The 17,974-nt window shown below is 44.0% G+C and overlaps 1 long non-coding RNA gene across 1 annotated transcript in view; it reads right to left on the bottom strand.

The window, feature by feature from the left end:
* The window catches only part of LOC107179876, a 64,559-nt gene that overhangs the window by 13,817 nt on the left and 32,768 nt on the right, over positions 1-17,974 (bottom strand). The window contains exon 2 of the long non-coding RNA XR_001510599.2: positions 3,899-4,028. This is a non-coding gene — a long non-coding RNA (uncharacterized LOC107179876). The remainder of the gene's footprint in view (positions 1-3,898; positions 4,029-17,974) is intronic.

Here is a 17,974-nt window from a genome sequence, read left to right as displayed (position 1 = left end):
GGTCTCAGCTCCCCTGCGTGGCTGAGAGCATGCACGCTGAGCCGTCTGCTGCTGGTCTGTCCCAGCCCCGCACAGGGGCCATTTGAGGCTGCAAGAGATTCCACAGCAGATCCCAGAGCCTCCTCTCTCCTCCACCCTTTCCCATTTGCAGACCCATCATTTCATCTCAGGTGGAGGTACAGGTCCAGTATTTTCTTCGCCAATTAAATTTCCTTTAAGGTGTGTTTCATTCAGGCCAGGTATACTTGTTCATTATATACGAGCAGGCAGCTGAGGGACTATCAAAATCCAGAATTCGCTTGGATTTGCACAAAGTCACTGTATGGACCAGTGGCATACGCTGTCGCTTCACAAATACATGAATTTCCCTGAAACTCAGAACTGACCTATCTGATTACAGGTATTGAATGGAACAAGTGACTGGGCCAGGGTCACATGGGCTCCCAGAGAGGACTAAAGTCCAAGCCTCTTGATTCCCAGACCTGTGGCATTGTTCCTCAACCACTTACTAATATCCTGCCCCTTCCTCCACCAAAAGAGAGAAGAGCTGGGAGAGAGAAGAGTTGGGAGAACAGAACCACCCATGTGGGGCCTTGAGGCTGTTGCTGCTGAAGTCGTCAGGGCAGAAGTGCAGAGCCCAAAGGGTTAATCCAGCCTCTAGAGAGTTCTGTGGTCTGGGCAACCCTTGGCCCAGGAGGCAGGAAAGGGGCTTCAGAGAGAGCAGGTGTTAGCATATGTGGTGGGGGCTTGATCCCCCTGCCCTGAGGTCTCAACACGGACTGGATGCTGAAATTACCTGGGAGCTCTAAAAATGATAATGCCCAGACCCCTGTTCCAGGGAATTGGAAGTAATTAATCTGAGGTGTGGTAGCTGGCTAAATTTTAAAAGCTTCTAATGGGGCGCCTGGCTGGCTCAGTTGGTAGAGCATGAAACTCTTGATCTCAGGGTCATGAGTTCAAGCCCCACTCTAGGTATACAGTTTACTTCAAAAACTAAAATTAAAGGGTTGCCTGGCCTCCCTCTCGCTGGGAGATGGATCCCAGCATCTGCCATTTCCCCTCTGTTAAATGAGAACATTTTCTTTTTATTTTTTTATTTTAATTAAAAAAATTTTTTTTTAATGTTTTATTTATTTTTGAGAGAGAGATAGAGTACGAGCGGAGGAGAGGCAGAGAGAGCAGGAGACAGAATCCACAAAGCAGACTCCAGGCTCTGAGCTGTCAGCACAGAGCCCGACGCGGGGCTTGAACTCACAAACTGTGAGATCATGACCCGAGCCAAAGTCGGATGCTTAACCGACTGAGCCACCCAGGCACCCTGAGAACATTTTCTTTTTAGAGAAAGGTTCAGGAGTGTGGCTGGGAGGTGGACAACCCCAGCCTGGAGCAAAGGTGACCGAGGTCTCAGTGGATCCTAGTGGAAAAGGAGAGAAAAAAGGGGATTGTGTCAAAGGACACAGTCAGGGTCATGCATCAAGAAGTAAGCTGTGAGTGGGGGGCCTGGGGAGCTTTGTGTGCCCTGAGGCCAATCCCACAGGAGCAAGGCAGGATTGAGTAATATCCTCCCAAGAAGAGCCTCAATCATGGGATTCCAATGTTATCTGTGTGTAATGAGCAACGAACTAGAACACAGTTGCTGGAAGCCTGGAGCCGGCATGGGTATGGAGAAGCTGTTCCCTGGGATTAAACGTCTGGACACTTTCTGGAATTTCGTTCGTTCATTCATTCATTCATTCATTCGTCCAGTAGGGATTTCATTTACCAATTACAAAAATATTGATTGAGCAACTACCGTGTCCCAGCCCAGGCACTGAAGCTATACCAGAGAATAAAACAGACAAAAAAATCCTTCCCCTTAAGGAGCTTGTGTTCTAGTGGGGAAGACAGATGACAAACAAGATAGATAAGTGAAAATTCAGGAGGTTACATAGTTATGCGTGCTAAGGAGAAAAAGTTATGCATGCTAAGGAGGTTACACAGTTATGCATGCTAAGGAGGATTTGAAACAAGGAGGGAGCTGTGAAGCTGTGATACTGGCCTCACGGAAGTCCTCACATTTGCTCAAAGTAACGTTTGAGCAAGCACTCAGGGGAAGGTGTGGAGGGAGGGGAGTCATGCAAGTGTCTGGGAAAATGTTTGCTGAGCTCCTGAAGAAGCGCAGCCTGCATGGGCAGGAGACCCAGCACTTGGGTGGGGAAATATGAAGCGTGCCCCTCATGTGTTTATAAATGAAAACTGAAGATCATAATAAACTATATCCAGCAAATAGAAAACATATAGCTTCAAAATCCTCATCCTTTTGCATCTTCTTTCTAAGAAATTATTTATATAAATTATATATCATAGTGCAGAACGAGACCATAGCAACTATCTGGTGTTAGTGTCTTCCAAACTTGCTGGAAGATAAGAATCCACTGGGCTGCTTGATTTAAAGATACAGATTCCAGCCTCCCCTGCCATCCAGGCAAGGGTCCTGGGGATCTGTACAATTAACCAGAGCCCCTGGTGATGCTGTGACAGGCAAGCTCAGGAGACACAGACAGCTCAGTCTTCGTGTTTCACAAATGAGGAAATCAAGACCCAGAGAGAGGGGATGTCTTGCTCAAGGTAGAACTGATCATTCAGGCAGAGCCAGAAATAATACTCAGATTTCCCAACTCCCCCAGGTCAATAAAAGTTTTTTGCATAGCACAAAGATTGCTTATGATGTTAAAACTTGGGATGCGACAAGATACAAATCAAAGACAAACACCAGGGCAGACACCTGTTGGGAGAAGCAGATGTGCCTGGGTTGAGTAAGTGGCTTTAACCCATCCACCAAACTCAGCACTGAGAATTCTGGCAGCCAGATCTGCAGGGGAAATGGGCTGTGTTATTCCATTCATAGGGTGCAATAAACTGATACGTAATAATTTCATTTGATAAGGAAAGCTTTTTCCTTTAACAAACAAAATTTAAAACCCTTCAAACCTTTGGCCTCCTATTATGGCAATTACAGGGGAAAAGCGAAAAAGAGGAGGGAGAAAATGGCAAAAGGAGAGATCTACTCTCCTCCGGTGAGAAATATTTCTTCCATGTAATGGATCTTATATGGGCGGTCTGGAGTTATACCCAGAACTCAATGGGCCAGGAATAACTATGTGTTTGAAGGGACCCCAGGATAGGCTTCTTGTAGACAGGTCTTTCTCTGATGCTGCCCAGTGTTCTTCACAGGAATGGGGTGTGGGTCTCAAAAAGAACAATGTGACCTGTGACGAGTCATAGGACCCTCTAGACCTTTGTGGCTCCACCAGAAGAGAGGAATAATCAAGCGATGGCTCCTGAGGGGGTCAGCGGGACGCCTTCCTGAGGCCCCTTGCACTTGTGGCGTGTAACTCACAGCCCTTCTCAGCTGGCATGGGAGCAGTGTGTTGGGGTTGGTGTGCATGTGTGAGGGTGTGTACTGTACGTGCGATAAGCACCCTGCCACACACGTGGGAACTCGAACACCACAATGCTCCCGTGTTGTGTGACTGTGTGACCACATCTGTGATTGCAGTCGCTCAGGCAAACTGGTCTCTTGGGGAAAGAAGTTTCTCTTTCCAAGCCTGCTGTGCAGGTCTGCAAGGAGACGCACAATTGCCTTTGTCGTTCGTTCTTCCTGTTGCGGACAAAAGCCCTTTCAGTTGCTGTGGAATGTACAGAAAGTTCTGTGCCGAAGGGCTGCTGGCCCTGGCCTGGAATCCTGTAAAAGGGGATCAGTGTGGGGAGCTGGCTGCTTCCACCCCCAGCTCCTGCACTCCGCCCAGCAGGCCAGCCTGCCAGGTATCGGTGTGACGGGCAAGTGCCAAGGGGGCCCCCCAGTGCATGCCCCCACAGTGGCCTGCAACAGCCCAATCTAACTGTGACCCTGACTTACCGAGGGCCTGTCGCAGACAGGAGTGGCACCAGGCGCGGGGCTTTGCTACCTCCTTCTAACCGTCCCAGCTCTTGAGGCTGCAGTGGTCTGCAGCCTGAAGGAACTTGTCTTCAGACAGGGCAGACAGGAGCTGAAATAGAGAAGCCAGGTCACTAAAAGGAGGGGGAGAAACTCTCATAGCATAAAAGCAGGACAACAAGGCCTCAACTCTCGGTGTTTACACTTTCATTCAAAGTTTAAATGGAACAACAAAAAATTACAACTGACGCTTTATGGGGAGAAAAATGCGCTCACCACCGCAAAACCTAATAGTGGCACAAGTGGCCTTTTCTCGTTGCTGTTTACATCCCTGGGTGTCTCCACTGTTGCAGAGCCAGAAGACTCACCACGGGGAAACCTGTTGCCAAAATGCTGTGCGGCTGTGCTATTTCAGGAGGGCAGTTTTCCCAGGTTGCTATTATCTGCATTTTTCTAACCAGGGTTGGGCAATTCATAGGGTGCTGAAGCCAACGGGTGTTGAACTTTGTTCTAGTTTCAAAATGTAAACGAACAAGTGCCAACGGGAAGTGCCCAGGAACTGGTCTGAGCAAACAGCCCTGGGGGAGTCCCAAACATTGGCTTCCAGAGAGGGCTGGGAAACAGATTTGTGTGTTTGAAAGCAATGGGCGTTAGGTCTGTCAGAGCCTGAGTCCCTGGGGTGGACTACACAATTTCATAATCTTCCAAGCAGGGAGGAAGAAAGCAGAGAGGAGAACAGAGGGAAGAAGGGTGTGGAGATCAGACTGGCTTTTATATGCGATCTTGTTTAAACAAGACTCTTATCAAGGAGTAATCCTAAACTTTGGTCTTTCTTATGATCTCAGCTCCTTGGGGAATGGGTATGTGACTTTTGGGTTCCAAGAGGGGGATTAAATTTCCTCTTAGCGATAAGAGCCACAACAAGCAGATAAGGTTGATAGAAATGGGGGAGGAATTCATTCGTGTCCCGTGGGGCTGTTCTTTGCTCCCCACTCTTGGGATCTGTGTTGTTTGCTGCACATGGCATGCACCAAGACTGAGAACAAAGCCAACATCTAGTTATAGAGCAACATCTGATGGTACAGCTGTGCTGTAGGTGCTGGGGGTGCTGGTTGTACGGAGCAGGGAGCCGTGCTACGGCTATGCAAGAAGTGCCCTGTCCCGTGGTGGCCATGCGGGTGCAGGGCGTTAGTTTTTAAATCTCTATGGCATCGCTATTATGTGCCTAACACACCGTCAGACGCTCTGGGAAAAACCCCAAGTGGTTGACATATAATTAACATTTTATTTATTTATTTAAAGTTTATTTATTTTGAGAGAGGGAGTAGGGGAGGGGCAGAGAGAGAGGGAAAGAGAGAATCCAAAGCAGGCTCCACACCAGCAGTGTGGAGCCCGACATGGGGCTTGAACTCACGAACCGTGAGATTATGACCTGAGCCGAAATAAAGAGTCAGATGCCTAACCGACCCAGGTGCCCTGACGTATAATTAAATGTGTCTTTACTGTATACTAAGTTCACAGTACTGTGCTAGGGAAGGAACAAATGTAGCAGAGAGGCCCTGGAGCGTGCGTCAGGTGGGAAGTGGTAGTCAGGCACTGGTATCCAAAGTGTCTGGGTTTGGAGCCACACTTGGCTGTGGGACTGGGTATGTTACCTCTCTTTGCCTCTGTTTTGTCACCTATAAAATAGGAATAATTCACCAGGGTTGTTGTGAGAATTAAATGTAAAGTGCTTAGCACAGTGCCTGGAACATAGTAAGTGCTCAATAGACATTGACCATCATGTATTATTATTTAAGACTCTGAGCCTTGCCCTGCAGGTGTTTACAACCTAAAGCAAAAGTAAGACATGTCCTAAAATATGACATCTCAGGACCTGGTTATTGCCGATGAATGTGTTACAGATGTCAGAGGAGGGCAAAGACCCTTGAAGCAGAAGTCCTTAAGGCCTCAGGGAAGAGAGGAAGAGCCAGGCCTTCGGAATGTGGCTGGAATAAGCAGGTGAGGGCATTCTAGTTGGGAAGAAGTAGCATACACAAGGACTTGGAGGCAGGAAGATGCCAGGCCTGCTTGTACAGTGCCAGGTTGCTCTGGCTTGGCTTTAGCTAAGGTTCCATTGGGGAGTCATGAGAAAAGAAGCTGAAGATGAGGTAAATCAGAGCTAGGCAGCGGCATATGGAGTTTGAACTTTACTGTGTATGCAATAGGAAGCCAGCGGGAGGGCTTTGAGAAGGGAGTGGGATGTGCTCCTCCGCCTTCCAGGAAGGTGATCTGGGCTCACGCACTGAAGGATGTTGAGCCTACTATCACCAGATCTGCAGAGACTCTCATCAGCTTCAGCTTCCTGCTATCTAGTATGCCAGAGGGCAGGGCTGTTCAGTGTGTAAAAAGACCCTTTCTCCGTTTCTCCTGTTCCTGGAGCATTCAAGACTAGCTGGGAAGTGACCTGAGAGTGGGGATATGGTAGGGGAGGCTGCTGCCGGTCACCAAATGGAGCTAAAATTGGTGTGGCCGTGCTGTCCAATATGGCAGCCACTGGTCACGTGTGGCTATATAGCACTTGAAACGTGGCTGCTCCAAATTAAGATGGGCCATAAGGATAAAGTATATACTGGATATCAAAAGATTAGCACAAAAAGATTGTAGACTATCTCAATAATATTTTTAATATCTTGGGTTAAAAATATTTTATTATTTATTTATTTATTTATTCTAATTTTTTTAAATGGTTATTTATTTTTGAGAGAGAGAGAGAGACAGAGCATGAACGGGGGAGGCTCAGAGAGAGGGAGACACAGAATCCGAAGCAGGCTCCAGGCTCTGAGCTGTCAGCACAGAGCCCGACACGGGGCTCGAACTCACGGACCGTGAGATCATGACCTGAGCAGAAGTCGGATGCTCAACCGACTGAGCCACCCAGGCGTCCCGGGTTAAAAATATTTAAAAAATTAATTTCACTTGTTACTTTTCACTTTTTATGTGGCCACTAGAAAATTTACAATACACATGCAGGTCACATTATGTTTCTGTTAGTCTAGAGGGATAGGGGCTGGTTGATTTATGACATGGTTACTTATTAGAGCTGTAAATATAACTCTGTATTAGCCTGAGTAGGGTGCCTGACTTCTAAAAAAGCCAGCGTCAGATTTGAACCAAATCAGCATTATGCTCAGGATAAGAAGTTCAGGGAGGCAACAGTGTATCATTGCTTGCGGTCATTTCTCCAGACTTCTCTAAAAGTTGGCTTCAAAACTCTGACTTTGAGCTGCGGCAGGAAGATTGTAGTACACAGTATTGTGGAGGCTACGTTGAGGAGAAAGTCTTCACCCATGAGAGTAAAGGGAGAAGCTTCTAGGACACAAGGGGTGCTAGGTCATAGTTTCTTGGACCTTCTGTGGGTAGCATGTAGGGTGGGCCTGCCTGTGAACACTACTAATGCTCAAGGGTTAGGAGCTACTAGAGAGTCTGGGGTCAACAGGCCTCTGAAAACATGTTGTATGTGAAGGAAATACATGGAGCTGTTTTAAAAGCTTATCTCAAGGTTTTGTAATCACGGATAAATTTTTTTCCTCCAGTGCTTTTCAGGAGTTTTCTAACTTTCTACAGTGAATAAATAAGTGAAAGAAACTTTTTTTTTTTTTTTTTTTTTTTTTTTAAGAGCAAGAAGGGAACTGTCATAGGTTCTCCACAGCTACTCTTGACCCTTCTGGTCAAGAAGGGGATACAGACAAGACAGCTATAAGTCCCCCAGGCTTGATGTAAAGCAAGTCTGGATGGAGAGAGTTTCTTTTTGTGAGGGTTTGAGGGGATCCATCAGCAGCCCATGTAGGCAGGTCTGACTGCTGATGTGTGTTAAAGTTAAGGGTGTTCAGGAGACATGCAGAACTGCACTCAAATTCTCAGTGTACAAGTGACCATCTGTGTGTCCTTGGCAGGACATCCACCATTTCCAGGCCTCAGATTCCTCATGCTGTGTCGGTAAGACCTTTAAGGATACTAAATACTAGATAAATGCTAGCTATCACTACAATGGAATTTAGCCTTTCAAATACTCATTCTAACAGTAATGGAATGACCTTTTTAAAAAGTTTTCTAGGCTCCAAGAGGGGTATTTCACAAGTCTTTCTTTCCAGATAAAACTGGAAGGGGACAGGTTGCAGAAAGGCCTGTACAGAGATAGGAAGCTCAGCTACGTGGGTCACCCAGCCGCACACATGCTCTGTTCCAATGCCTGACATTCCATTCCCCATGTCAGAGGCCCTGAGGAAAGCTTGTGGTTCTAGAATCTCTAATTAGGAAAAGCCAGAATAATGGTAAACATTTTTACAGGGTTCTGATATCAACAACCTGCCAGTCACGGAGGCCAAGAAAACAATATATCAGCCTCTAAACATCCCAGCTGGTGTTAATCGGGGGCTCTAGTTGGCTTGATGCCAGCTCTAATAATTGGACAGCATTTCACTGTCCAACTTTGGGACAATCACAGTTGTCATTTTATTGTGAATGGGTTCAATGTTCAGAAGGAAATAGGGCATTTCCCCACCATTCCTGTTTTTTTTTTTTCCACTTTCTTTATGGTGGTAAAATACACATAACACAACATTTACCATTTTCACCATTTTTAAGTATACAGTTCAGTGGTATTAAATCTATTCTATCTTCCATCTCTATGATTTTGACGACTCTAAGTACCTCATGTAAGTGAAATCACACAGTATTTGTCTTTTTGTGACTGGCTTGTTTCACTTACCATACCTTCCTCAAGGGTCATCCATGTTGTGGCATACTGCAGAATTTCCTTTTTAAAACTGAATAATGTTCCATTGTATGTATACACTATAACTTGCTTTTCCATTCATTGGTTGATGGACACCTGGTTGCTTCCACATTTTAGTTACTGTGAATAATGCTGCTTTGAACATGGGTATACAAGTACCTCTTTGAGACCCTGCTTTCAATTTTTTGGGTACATACCCAGCAGTGGAATTTCTAGATCATAGGGTAGTTCTAGTTTTAATTTTTGGAGGAAACACCATACTCTTTTTCACAGCAGCTGTACATTTTACATTCTCAGCAGCAGTGCACAAGGGTTCCAATTTCTCCACATCCTCGTCAACACTTATTTTCTGTTTTGTCAATAGTAGCCATCCTCATGGGTTTGATGTTAATAATAAACTGCTTCAGAACTCTCCATGTGTTTTTATTTAATATCTTAAAGTGTTTCATCTCCACTCGGATGGCAGACTCTTGTTAATTCTTGGCTTGCTGCATTGTACCTGTTCTTTCTCCCCTAGTGTCATTCTCTAGGCAAGTAGGGGCTGGTGAAGAAGGACACCACCCACAACTGAATCCACCAGGAAGATGGATTCTCTCTGGGCCGTAGGTCGCTGTCACAGCGCCATGAGCACAGGAGCCCTGATGGTGTGTGGAAGAATGAAACCAGTTCACAACAGACCTGTCGACCGAGATAAATCACACATGGATCACATATACTATTACAATGCCTTAACTCAGTAGTTCTCAGCCCAGTGAGCAATTTTGACCCCCAGGGGGCATTTGGCAGTGTCTAAAGACATTTTTGTGTGTGTCACAGCTGAGTGGAAGGGACAATAGGCAGTGAGGGTACTACTGGCATCTAGTGGGTAGAACCCAGGGATGCTGTTAATCATCCCTAACCACAGGAGGTTCCCATCCTCCCACCTCTACCCCCCACACAGAAAGAACAATCTGGTCTAATATGTCAATATTAGCAATAGTGCTGAGGTGGAGGAACCCTGAATTGAGCTGACTCAGCAATTGATGCCCTCCATTCTATGTCCCTCACCCACATATCCAACCGTCACTTCCCACCTGCACTCCTGTTTCTCTTAGACAGGTCCTGTCTCTATGCCTACACCTGCCTTTCTCAGTTCTGACCTCTGTGCCTTTTTTCTTGTGGTTCCCTCTGCCTGGAATGCCCCCCTGTGCACTCTCTGGACCCTGTCTTTTCTTCAAACTCAAGCGGCTCTTCTGCTGTGAATGTGTCTTCAACCTCCCGAGTCACAGTGACCTCTCTGACCTTTCTCGGAAGCAAGAACAGCTATCTCACAGTGCCCAGGAGGATGGCCGTTAGATGATAGGTGGAGTGTAAGCTCCTTGAGAGCAGGAATCGGAGTTTAATGTGTGTAGATACATATACGTGTCCTCCGTAGTGTTTAAAGTTCTCACTACAGAGTGTTGAATAACAACACACCTGCACTGTCCAAAGTTTTTCCCTGCTGTTCTACTGAGAACAGTACTTATTCTTATAGTACTTGTTTCTGTACTATGAGAAAAGTGGAAGAAAGGTAGAAAACTGGTTGGCTGAGGTTTGGGAATACATTTGATGTAGTAGGATTCGACCTGCATAGCCCAGTGATGATAATTTTACAAATTTTCAGCTCTTTATTATTTTTATTATTTTATTATTTTTTAAATATATATATATTTTTTATTTTTAAATTTTTTTTTAACGTTTTTTATTTATTTTTTGGGGACGGAGAGAGACAGAGCATGAACGGGGGAGGGGCAGAGAGAGAGGGAGACACAGAATCGGAAACAGGCTCCAGGCTCCGAGCCATGAGCCCAGAGCCTGACGCGGGGCTTGAACTCACGGACCGCGAGATCGTGACCTGGCTGAAGTCGGACGCTTAACCGACTGCGCCACCCAGGCGCTCCATTTTTAAATATATTTTTTTGACATTTATTTAGAGACAGAAAGTAGGAGCAGGGGAGGGGCAGAGAGAGGGAGAGAGAGAGAGGATCCCAAGCAGGCTTCGCACTGCCTGCGCAGAGCCCGGTGTAGGGCTCGAACCCACGAACCGTGAGATCGTGACCTGGGTGGGAATCAAGAGTCAGACACTCAACCAACTGAGCCATCCAAATGCCCCCCTCCCCCCAGCTCTTTAGATTAGATAAACAGCTACTAATTCTTCGTATAAAAAGTCGGTGAGGACACACATGAGTAAATAAATAACATGAGAAAATAAATTTAACACTGTTTGCCAAACTGTAAGTCCGATAGCAGGACAATAGGGACGAAGCCTGACTTTCTTCATTTCCCCAGTGTCAGAACAAGAGCTTTACCAGCCTAAGGAGTGACCCAGACCAACCTTTATGACCCTATGACATTCTATTCCCTTTGATTATACTGCACAGTTTGAGCTGAAAAATCTGTGTGTGTGTGTGGTGGGGGGTGGGTGGCGGTGGTGGGGTGTGGGGTTGCACAGCTGGAGACAAAGAACTTTTAAAAGGAAAAGAATGAGCCATGGTGTTCAGGTGTGAGTGTGAATTGTAGTTCTTTATGTCCTAGCGATGAAACTGTAGAGGCAATCTCTTTACCTTGTTGAGCCTTAGTTCAGCTTCTCATCTGTAAAGTGGGACTCTAGCCTCTGTCTTGCTCTAGTGAGGATTAACAATGCAAATTGGCTGGCACAGTGTGTGGTAAATTAGTAAACTTACAAATGTTCTTTTTCTCTGTTTCACTTTCCTTCCCTTCTTAGCCAACAATGATATAATAACATTAGTAATAATAGTAACAATATAATATAATACTTTATATGTTCTAAGAATTTTCATATTATTTGAGTTTTATCAGTCTCTCTTTTTTAATATTTTTTAAAATGTTTTATTTATTTTTGAGAGAGAGAGAGAGACAGAGTATCAGCGGTGGAGGGGCAGAGAAAGAGGGAGACACAGAATCTGAAGCAGGCCCCAGGCTCTGAGCTGTCAGCACAGAGCCCGATGCGGGGCTTGAACCCATGGACAGCGAGATCATGACCTGGGCTGAAGCCTTAACTGACTTAACTGACTGAGCTACCCAGGCGCCCCAAGTTTTATCAGTCTCTTTAAGTAGCAGAAGTAAAGTAAACCCCATTAGCCAGATGAAGGGACACCTCCAAGGTCAGAGTTGCAATGAAGTCATAGAAATAACATAGTTACAATTTCCTAGAGGTCCCTTCAGCAAACCTAGAAATGGGTTGTTTTCCTGCAAACTAGCTTTCCTTCCCTACAACTTTTTCTTTTCCCTTTCTCCCTCCCTCCTTCCATTTTTTTTTTTTTTTTTTTTTTTTTTTTAATTTACAGGTGGGTGGGAAGGAACACTATGTTCCTATACATTCTTTCCTTAGGCAATCTCAGCTATGCACTGGTCTATAATTACCATCTATATGTAGATGACTCATACAAAGATTTTTAGAGCCGTCTTTTGTGTTCCAGGCTGGTATATCCAGCTTGCTGCCTATTCACCATCAACTCTTAGAGTTTTCAAATGCACCCAAAGTTCAGCAAATGCCTATCCAGTCCTGCAGTTCTCCTGCTTCAAACCCCCAATTCTTTCCACTGTCCACAGCCTAACATAGTGTTGTGCGTCATCTTGGCCCTGCTACCTCCCCGGCATCACCTTGCATCAGTCACCTGTGGAAACCCACTTAGAACCCCAGAAATGGTATGAAGATTCTTTTAAACTGAAGACGTGAGATTCAACAGATGCAGAAAGAAGCCTTCTTAGAGTTTCCCTTATCTGACTAAATGCAGCAATTTCTGGGAGATAAGGATGCCACAGATTCCCTCTTCAGGGTGGCTTTTGCTCCTGGATATGAGACCAAGAGTTATTAACCTACTATGAACTCTCTTTCTAGGGGAGTTTTATGACCATGATGAAGTCAGCAAGACCACTTATACCTGCATGAACAAACATTATCACAAACTTTTTTTGATCTCCCATTTGTTCTTCTAGAAACCCATTTGTCTCATCTAAAGAAGCTTATTTGTTCTTTTCATAGAGACCTTCCCCCCATTTCTTTTCCCTACTAAATTAGATATATAAACCTCTGACTTCAACCATTTATCGGGCTACTTCTTTTGTAAGCCCCCCATATATATATGAATAATTTTTTCTCCTGTTAAGCTATCTTTTGTTAGTTTAATTTGCAGCCTGCTAGCACTGAACCTAAGAGGGTAGAGGAAAAGAATTCCAATTTTAGGTTCTCAGGGCATCCTATATTTTTCCTTTGTAGCACTCTCATTATAGTCACAATAAAAATTTGTAGTATTATTTAATTAATGTCTTCTCCCCCCAGTGTAGGCTTCTTGGTGGTGGAGATCCTGTCTATTATTCTCATATTGTATTCTAAGTTCCTGGCACAAAGTGGGGTCTCCAGAAAAACAAACTATGGAATGAATGAATGCACGTAACTCCACATGTAACAGACTAGAACCTCCACAATACCCCTTTCAAACAAAGACATGTGGAGCCCCTACATCACAGTTCTTTGAAGGCCAGTCAGATAAGTGGGGCAAAGGAATCTCAAAATAGCCAGTGCTAGTGTGGGAAAAGCTGTTACTCTATAGGGACAAATGTTCTGGTCATGGATTAGGTGACAGTTTATCTGAGAAAGGTTGACCCAGAAAACCATCCTGTAACATGCAACATGCATGAGGGAACCAGATCAAATCTAAAAATAGCTTTATCACTGGAATTGGAAACACTTCAGTGAGGACTCAGTCTCTCTGCTTGCAAACTCTACCCCTAAGGAGACTTTTACTTTTTTTATTGAACCACAGAATCCCAGGATGGTAGTGCTAAGATATAGGTCTGCTGCTCTCATTTTAAACAAGAAAATTAGGTCCAAAGAGGCTTAGCAACTTCTCCCATATCACCCAGGTAGTCATTTGCAGAACCAGGGCTCAGACAGGGACTGTCTGCTTCTCCTTCACAGTGATGCTTGGATTTCACACCTCCTAGGTTTTAGACATCTTGGGAGGTGAAGAGCCTGCAAGATTTATGTTTTTGTGGGTCACTCGAATAGGTGACTAGGAGAGCTGGACTTATTTTCCATTTCTTGGGTCCACTGTCAAAATGAGCAAAAGTTTGGGTTAGGAGATTTCTGGCCAACCATTCAAGGTCCAGGGGAGGGATACCTGGACGGGAGTCTGGACTGTGGCAGCGTGAAGGGCAGGAGCTGGGATTCTGAGGTTTGGTCTTAGCTTTGCCACCTGAGAGCTTGGGCTATCTCCTGGGCAACACTCTTGTCTCTCTAAATATTTGTTAAATAGGTTAATAATACTTGTGCTTCAGGCTACTGTGAAACTCAAATATGATAACACACTAACGACATTTAGCCCAATGTCTGGCATCTGGTGGTCAATATATCCTAATTCAAACCCCTAAACATTTATGGGAGGTCTGCTTTAAAGGTAAGCAGTTGGGGAAAGTAGAGTAACTACAAGAGAGGGGAAAAGTCAGCCCTACTTCTAAATGACACACTCTCTTTAGATATGTTAATATATTTAATCTGGTTGCAGTCAAGTCCTGCCAGGCTGCTGAGCCTCTTTCAGTAATTTTGCATATCTGCTCTCTGATCCATTAGTCACAGGGTTTACAGTTCACCTTCTGGAGCAATCCTACTTCCCTCATTCCCAAATTCTCAAGTAGCTTATCCGTGTAACAACCAATCACTGACAAAGAGTACTCGTGGTTAGGAGAAGACTGAAGGGGTCCTTTTTTAAGTCTCTGTGACTATGGTATAAAAACTATTTTCAGTTGGAATGCAAATATTTTCAGTTCCTGAAATCCCTTATCTGCCTAAAAGCAGAGCCTCCCAAAAGAACTTAATAGTCATAAATCCCCTCCCCAGGTGCTACTAATCTTCCCAGAGAAGTCAGCACCATGCCCAAACAGACACTGTCGCAAAACTATCCTGAGTCCCATTCACTCCCTTAAGGGCCCATTTATTTTTTCCATACTGTGCCCTTCTCCTTCTCCCCTGATTCATCTCTTAGGATGGCATGTAATCCCCAAATTCTAATCACCCCTTTGAATCACACGGCTTTGTGAACTCCCATACACATAAGATTAAAATCATCTTTTCTCTTGCTAAGCTCTTTTGTCAGTTTGACTCACAGGTCCCAAGCTTTAAATTTAAGGGGGTAGAGGTAAAGTTTTTCTTTCCCAACAAGATCATGGGAGCACCATGTTGTTCATAAATCAAAACCAAAAACAAACAAAAAACATAAAATAAGCGTAAGAAAGTATACTTTATTCTAACTATTATAGTGTTTTTTTTTCTTTCCATCAAACATTAGATTCCTTCAAAAGCATTTTCTTTGGTGCCTCTGCTTTACTAGGGCCTGTGCACATCTGCATATTGGGTAATCCAACCCTGGGCATTTTTAGTCCTAATTTTACAAAAAGGCTAGGAGTTCAGGACACATAATTGGTAAGGAGTGGAGTGAGGATAAAGTCCCATACTGTTGAAGGAGTAAAAGCTTCTACTACACATCATTAATGAACCCTTTGGATTGTTTCCAGTTCTTCTCTGTGATAAAGGGCATGAAGACAAACATCTTTAGGCATGAAGCTCTGGGCATATACGCCTCCATAGACTTCTGTAGCATAGGTTTTTAGCAGTGGAATGTTAAATTCAAAGCCTATGAACACTTTTAACATCTGACTGTGTTTGAAAGTTATCTGGTGATATTTTCTCATTTCTTAAGAATCAGAAAATCTAGCACTTGAACTTGCCTTTATTTGTGGTCTTTGTTTCTACTTCCAGAGATGAAACTTTGTTCAGGGAAAATGATACAAAACTTGGAAATAAGGCAGAGATGTTTGTGTGATGTTTTAATATCATCTGAGAATGTGTCCTAATAGGCCAAACTAAGGCTCAGCTGATTTGCTGAGGAATATAACTTCATTTGAAGAACAATGATTGTTATTGTCATTTTAACAATTTCATAGTTTCCGAGGTCCTGCTCCCTCACAAGGACTCCCTAGAGTAGAGAGCAGCCCCCAGATCAAGAACCTCACAGAAAACAGAAGTTTGAGATACTTTGTGCCACCCTGATCTTCTGAGTTCAGAGTTGCTTTAACCAACCAGTGAATTTTGGCCAAAATCTGGCAAATTTGGCTCATTTTCAGAGTTCTTATGCGTCAAAATCTGGTGGTCATACCTATCTGTCCATTGTGGATGAGATGTGTGTGTGTGTGTGTGTGTGTGTGTGTGTGTGTGTGTGTGTGTGTTTTGTCTTTCAAAAGTTAGAAGCAGAAAATGTGGCTCTCTAAGTTATGTCTGTGTGCCTGTTGGAAACCGCTAGGACCTGTCTTTCGGGGGAGAGTTGAAAGGCCTGGACTGGGTCCCAGAGGTGCTGACCAGAGAGAAGTCCAGGTAGACGAAGTTGGAAGTTAAATGTTCATCTTCCAGCTTAAAGGCTGGGAGCCTGGGTAAGGCTCTGGGGAACCACTGTTGTGCTGGGAAGTCCGAGAAAAGTCTCCAAAGGTGAAGTGGAGACCTGGGCTTGCAGGCTTAGGTCAACATTTCTTTGTTTAAGGAATTCCACAGGATGGAACCATGCAAGATCCCCAGAGTGGGTGGGGAGAAAATAGTGGCCCACACTTTCTGCCTGTCTAGTTCTGCACCCTCAGAAGTGTTTACCTACACAAGTTTACTTCTGATTTTTGTTTATGGTAGGCACATGTGTTAGTGTCTGTGTTTGTTTCTGACCCATGGTTAAAGTTACAGCACTGGAGCTTGTGGTTCTTGTTTGTGCATCTGTATGTGAGGAAAACCTTTGCCCTTCCCCACAGAGGAAAAGTGATTGGCCATGTATGATGATCTGTCTGTACATCTGTGATTGGCTTTGTTGAGGGATAGTTGGTTAACAGATCACAAGAACCTGTCACTCAGACTCATAATGGGGATCTCAAGAGAAGGAAAAGAAATGTAAATAGGCATTGAGGTAACAATTAGCAGTCTGTTCTAGAAATGAATCTGGGATTTTTTAAAAAAACATTTTGTTTTTAAGTAATCTCTACACCCAACATGGTGCTCGAACTCACAACCCCAAGTTCAAGAGCCGTATGCTCTATCTACTGAGCTAGCCAGGTGCCCTAAAGCCAGTATTTTAAAAAATCAGGGATGGCAAGACATACAGACATGGAAATAATTGTCATGAAAAGAAGTTTATACTCACAGATTCCTAGAAACAGGAGGCTAGGCATGTGACATAGGGCCACATGGGGAAGCACCATGCTGATCAAGAGACAGAAGCCAGGAATACAGCCCAAAGCCTTTATTGTGGTTCATAGGAAGGAATGGGTGAGGCAGGGTAGATGTACTGAGTAAACTTAGCATTGGATGGTTTGAGTAATTTTGCTGGGCTTTGGGCTATAGTCCCTACTTGTCTGGCACTTAGTGCTGAGGTGGTTTAGGGCAGGGGAAGTACTGGCTTGGTGTGTGAAGAGTTTGATAAAAGAGATGGTCAGGTGTAGGCTCTGGACTGGTTGCTTTGTATATCAAAGAGACTCTTAGAGAGGAGTGTTTGCTCTCTAGGGATTGGCTAGCCCTGGGAGGTGCAGTCTGTCCAGGATCAAGGCTTCAAATGCCAGAGCATTTTGATTATGAATACAGAAAATAAAGTCTACACAGTCATAAGAAAGTACTAAGGTGAACTGCTATGAAGTATTTTTAATATTTGATAAATGAATGCAAAATTATATCTGGATCCACATTCACCGATACTCTCAATAGAGGTGAATCCTTGATAGGTAAGACCGATTTGACAATTTTGGCTTAACAACAGCTTTACAGCTTCAGCTTCATTTTATCCACAGTGTGGGGTGTAATATAAATGTATATCTCATCTTAGGCAAGACTTGGATTTTTTTTTTTCTTGTCTTGTTTTCTTTGGAAAGCTTAATTGATTTGAACTTTCTAATTTTTTGATACTGGTTTTATGGGTCAAATAAATTATCATTGTTTCACAAAATATTTAAGATTATGAGAATGCAAATATGTGCATTCAACCAAATTAAATTATAACAATAAATGTGTTAATAAGAAAGAAAAAAATGGATTTGTTCTTGTGAATTGCAGACAATGCTTCAAATCCTTCGGATTTCATTACTTCACCTTCAATGTCCTTGGAAATTTACTGTCTTTTCTTTTCTTTTCTTTCTTTCAGTAGGATCCATACCCAATGTGGGGCTTGAACTCATGACCCTGAGATCAAGAGTTGCATGCTGTACCAACTGAGCCAGCC

The sequence above is a fragment of the Panthera tigris genome, chromosome A3 (assembly GCF_018350195.1).
Source record: "Panthera tigris isolate Pti1 chromosome A3, P.tigris_Pti1_mat1.1, whole genome shotgun sequence".
Taxonomy (NCBI): Eukaryota; Metazoa; Chordata; class Mammalia; order Carnivora; family Felidae; genus Panthera; species Panthera tigris.
The sequence above is the reverse complement of the archived record's forward strand: the minus strand, read 5'-3'. Positions and strand labels throughout refer to the sequence as shown.